This window comes from Dreissena polymorpha, chromosome 5 (genome assembly GCF_020536995.1).
Source record: "Dreissena polymorpha isolate Duluth1 chromosome 5, UMN_Dpol_1.0, whole genome shotgun sequence".
Classification (NCBI taxonomy): Eukaryota; Metazoa; Mollusca; class Bivalvia; order Myida; family Dreissenidae; genus Dreissena; species Dreissena polymorpha.
The window spans coordinates 26,992,336-26,998,210 of record NC_068359.1 but is presented as its reverse complement, the minus strand read 5'-3'; the positions used below and the strand labels follow the sequence as shown (position 1 = coordinate 26,998,210).

At 33.5% G+C, this 5,875-nt stretch overlaps 1 protein-coding gene across 1 annotated transcript in view; it reads left to right on the top strand.

Moving 5' to 3' along the window:
* The first annotated feature begins 5,686 nt into the window (after positions 1 to 5,686).
* LOC127880588 (uncharacterized) overlaps positions 5,687 to 5,875 on the top strand; it is a 49,081-nt gene continuing 48,892 nt past the window's right edge. Inside the window, exon 1 of the mRNA XM_052427902.1 lies at positions 5,687 to 5,867. The gene's annotated coding sequence lies outside the window, so the exon portion shown is untranslated. The remainder of the gene's footprint in view (positions 5,868 to 5,875) is intronic.

Sequence of the window (5,875 nt, the reverse complement as noted above, 5' to 3'; positions counted from 1 at the left end):
ATGTAGGGTCCAATTTTGTGTTGCCTTTTTAAACAATGTGACCAAAGAAAAGATTGTCTCATAATAAACAATAACTTATCTCTTTTCGCATTATTTTGAATTGTTATTAAATAACAAAACAACTTAAGTATGATGATAAATAACATCTTATAATTTAGAGTCAAATTGAATGCATTATCCTCTCAGTTTAATGGCTTAAGTCAACATATTTATATAACTCTTATGGATGTGAATTTTCATTGTTTAAGTTATTTACAGGTCATTAACGTAATGTTTATGATTTTGTTGAATCTTGATCATGTCATATGAAGGTTAAGCTCATGACTTGTTTATGGACAGACTATGATGATAATGAATAGTTCATGACCAGTCATTGAATATTTCTCAAGGGCCGAAACAGTTATCGTCAAAATTTAGTAGTACAGAAATAAATTTAAAAAATAAGTATTATGGATAACTTGAACTTGAAGATTATTTAATTAGATGTACAAGACATTTCTAAATTGTTCACTGAATAGGATTTCTGTACTTGTAATTTGATTCCATTCAAAATATGGGGCTATTTTTCATGGATGTTATGAGTGTAAAACTTGTAATGAAAGTATTCAACGGGTTTCAAATGAAATTGCCTGACATGACAATTTCGCAAAGAGTTATACAAGGATGTTATTTAGAAAATATCTAACGCATATCATTAAGTTTGCACCAATATAACCGTATTCAACCATAATGAAATATCCTATTGATAGTTTTGACAACTTCAGTGTAAATAATCAATATTGTGTGATTATAACCAAGCATGTGGCTATTTGATGAGACCATCATTTAACATAAATATATTCACCTGGAAGGGTGAATTCAGTTTTGAGCTATTAAAAGTTTTGTCACAGATTTCAAATATAATTGGACCATAGAATAATTTGAAATGTTTTATTTGCACTCAACCTTGTTAAATAATTTATTCAAATCAAAGGATCGAATGCTTTGCAAATCACATACTAAAGAGAAATATATAAATACAGCTCATGTTGTTCTGTTCCCACATAAACATTTATTTAAGTGACATGAATGGAATTGAGATAAGTGACGTCCCATGGGGTCACTTTTATTCATAGCGGGTGTTTTCAATACACAGGGATGGTGTCAATTAGTTACATAGCTGGGTCATTACACTGGCACGTATAATGTGTATTATTGATGTTGAATGATCACTAGTCACAATTTTGATGGGTTTGTTCAAGAAAAAATCCCTTCTGTCAAAAACAAAGAAAATTTAATTTAATTGCGTCGAAATGCTATAATCTGCGGCTATTGAATCTCAAGTCGTCATATTTACAAATGCTTAACAATGAACACCATAGGCAGTGTTTTTTTTTCCAACGTTTTGGGAATAGGGCCGGGTCCCTGTGGATTGGAACATTTCGCTACGTTTTGAGTAAATTTGGAAAAATTAGTGTTGTTGTTTTTTTGCTATTAAATTCTTCAAAATTGAGGATACAAGTGTGTCCAGTAAATTATTGGAGATTAACACAACATTGAGATCTAATAAAATTTTTTTTTTTGAAACCTTCCATTTTTACTCTACGGAATTTTTTCTTAAATTGCATGAATGTTTTTATTTGCAGTAAAATTATGCTCTTATTCTCATCAATTAGTAGATATTATAGACTGTTTCTTAAAATTTTTTAGCCTAATTCTGGGAAAACTGGGCTTAATGCATGTGCAAAGTGTCATCCAAGGTTAGCCTCTGCGGTCGCACAGGCGAATCAGGTACAACGCTTTCCAAGTTAATGTTAGACTGAGAGAGACCTAATAAACCTGTTCAAATATTTCCGTTTCTTCAAACCTTATAACCCAGTACATATATAAACTGCAAAATAAAGCTCATTGGGTCATTGTCGATCTGAATCGGCTTGAAGTCACCCTAGAAGCTGATTCATTTCATCCTGGGGTGACTTCAAGCCACGCTAGTCACCCCCGGGTGACTAGAATCGGCTTCGTGTCACCCTAGGGTGACATGAATTTGCTTCTAGTCACCCCCGGTTGACAAGAATTGGCTTCTACCGGGTAATTACCCCTGGGTGACAAAAATCGGCTTCTATGGTGACATGAATCGGCTTCTAGTCACCCGCAGATGAAAATAATCGGCTCGAAGTCACTCCAGGGTGACATGAATCGGCTTCTAGTCATCCCCGGATGACTTGTGGGCCATTTCAAGTCGACAATGACTCATTGAGCCAAAATAAACAGTCTAAGTAATTTTCAGTGGGCACAAAGAATACTGTAACATCATTTATAGTCGCCGGTGTGAAATTTTGTGTTATCGTTTAAATGACTTTTCAGTGGACACGAACATTCGATGATTACTGATTTTAAGAAAAGTGAGGATTTGCCTCGGTCATTTTCCGATGTCTTTGTATAAAGTTCTTGGATAAGTCAACCAACGCGATCAACAAAAAATTACGTCCAATGAATAACAATGATTTTATAGTATCATGTGAACATTGAACAAAATGCTCCATACACCGGTAAGTGATGACTTTAAATTTCACTTAAAGTGATGACTTTAAAAAAATTCACTTCAAGTTATTACTTTGAAAATTTCACTTCAAGTGATGACTTTGAAAATTTCACTTCAAGTGATGACTTTCAGATATCACAGACCGTTTCGATGCGGGAGACTTAACATATGATCCTTGCTTTGGGAAAATGGGTCTTAATGCATGTTCGTGAAGTGTCGTCCGCAGTCCGCACTGGCTAATTAGTAACGACACATTCCACCTGCACTGGATTTTTGTTTAGAAGAGACTTCCTTCAAACGAAAAGTTCCATTAAAGTCGAAATTGTCCTCCATTATTAGTTTGTGTGGAATGCACAGGCTAATCTGGGACAAAACTTTACACCCATTCATCAAACCAAGTTTTCTAAATACAATGTTTAATATATATACAACTTATTCACTAAATGTTTATTAAATTTCCAATCAATAATGGAATTTTTTATTGGTTTGTAATGTTGGTCTCTTAAATGACCACTTTTGTATCCATTCTCTGATAACTTCCAACATCTAGTCTTTACCAAACGTCATTTAGCCTCGTTCCGGGAAAACGGGGCTTAATGTTTGAGCGTAAATTGTTGTCACAGATTAGCCTGTGCAGCCCGCATAAGCTATTCAGGGAAGACACTTTCTTCATGAATCGGATGTTTTTTGTAAGGAGGGACTTCCTAATAAAAAATACCATAAAAACTTGTGTTTGTGACTAAGTTTAAACAAAGTTCTCAGCAAATATTCAGAAACTTCCTGATAAGCCTGTGCGGACTTCACAAGATAATCTGGGAAGACAATTGTATGAAACTTTACGCAAATGCATTTAACACTATTTTCCAAGAGCAAAGTTGATATACGTTTCTTATTGCAGGACGGCAGTGAGCTTGTCCAGGAAATTGAGAGAGACACATCGTCGCTTTATTGCTACCGTAGTGCTCTATCTCAATTTTTTCAAAAATGAGTTTTTTTATATCAATGTGTTCGTGAGAACGAGATCTTAAATATGACGTAATCGGATTCGATATTCAGTCGTCACAGAACAAATTTTTCGATTCCATTTTGCTCTATCTCCCACATTTTAATAAGTGAGAAATAAAGGTTAAACCTTTAAATGCGTTTTTTTTCTGAATGAAAATGGTAGTTAGAGCACTAAATCAATCTCGTCTTTTTTATTAACCAATTAAGCGGTTGCGCGAACCAAAGTGTAAGCTGGGTTTATCACTTTAACATATTTTTTTAGACTATGAAGCATTTTGATTCAACACTGTATTTTATACAGTTCTTGATTGTGACGATTTTAAAAAACATGTTCAAACGCGAAACTAATCACATATCAGCTGGGAAATACATGTATAAAAGTGTGTACTTCTTTGATTTTATTTATACTAACATTTTGGAGAAATGGCGGCCATTGTTGCAAACCGACGAAAACTCTGCTTATTATTGGTGCGTTAAAGTTGATGCTTAAAGTGTTGTCACAGATTAACCTGAGCAGTTCGCACAGGCTAATCAGGGATAATACTTTCCGCTTTTATGGTAGTTTGTGTTTAAAAGAAGTCTCTTCTTATTGGTTAATCCACTTTACACCAAAAGTGTTGACTCTGATAAGCCTGTGCAGACTCCACATGCTAATCCGGGACACTTCACAAACATGCATTAAGTAAATTGTGTTTCCAAAAATGGGTCCAAATGTTTATTGTCTACACTTTTTATCTTGCCTCAATTTAAACTGTAAATAATTGTTTCATGTGTATGGATGTATTGTATAAGTGTGTTTGTCTTTCTTTTAATAGTTTTATATTTTCATGTTATTTTGTCCCCAGATTGATAAACATAAACGATCTTTAATAAAATTGAGCCTTCTTTATTATTGTCTATAATATTTAGATCGAATATGTATACAGTGTTAATAAAATCGGGGCTTTAATATTGCATATATTTTTTAATAGTATTCTTTTTTAAATAAGCATCTTTTCACCTGCATGTCACTGTAACACTGTAGCCAGACATAAAATCACATCCTTTAATTTATCATACAAAATTCTATTAAAAGAATAATGTTCACGCAGTCTGTCTAAGAAATTATTATCTCATTCATTAGAATGTTACAGGACAGAAGAAATAGCTTGTCTTTGTGACTGAGTTTAAACAAAGTTCTCAGTAAATATTCAGAAACTTCTTGAATGTAAACAATGTCAGCCCCTACAATGACACCATAGGGGTCAGGATAGTTGCCCAGGTTCTTTGTCCAATCCAAAACACGAATCTTTGTTCTGATTGAATGTTCAGGCAAGTTTTGAGAAATCTGTTTATTTCAGATTGTCTAAAACCTAACGGTGGGTTATCTTCACATGGCTGCCTGAAAACGCAAAACACTGCAGTATCTTTTAAAATGCTGAAATCACTAAAGTTACTGTATTCCAAAAAAAATGTATATAGACGTATACAATAAATAAGTTAAAAAAATCTCTGACACTGCAAGACATGGTGTGTGTGGGTTTCCTTTACTGGAATGTTCAAATAAGGCCCCTGGGATCAAAACTAACTAGGCATGAGGGGACACGTGTTATATGGGCTTATATAGTAAACAACTTATAATGTACTAAATATTCTAATTTATTCAAACATTTTTTTAAACCATACGAAATCTGTGTCACACAGAGTAAAAATCTTGGTAAAAAAACAACATAGTCAGCCCATAACAGTTTTTACCTGCGTGTCTCAGGTGAGCTGAATTATTGTTTTCTATATAGTTCGTCATATTAAACCTAACTAACGATGTTTTCAGACAAATAGGTATGACGTGGAATAATTCAGGCGTGACAAAGACAGTTTTATTGATTTTCAATTTATCATTTACTTAATAAAATTGTCTCTAAATGAAATGCTTATTTGTGAAAATTACATTCATTACAGCTAGATTGAAGGCCTATATAGGCTTTCAAGTGGTATACTGTTTAACATGCTTCATATTTTACCCATGTAATCGATACTACTTAAAGCAATTTTTTTTCTTGCTGTATTGATTTAACGCAGCCTCGAATTGAAATATTTCCTTTTGAATACCCAAGTAAACCAATGGCAAACTCAGGTTTAACCATGTGGTTTTATCTCACCATACGATTCAGATTGCATAGTTACTTTGTTTACTTAAGTTTAAACCTTCAAGCAAACAGGAGATTTATATTTGTTTCATACTGGTAATGTTATGCATAACTTTTTTACAGGCTTTGGACAATTGGATGGGCGAGATTTGTTGAGCTGTTTAATTTAGCTGACAATCATTAAGAGGCACTAACATATTTAAGTTGAATCAAAGGTAAAGTG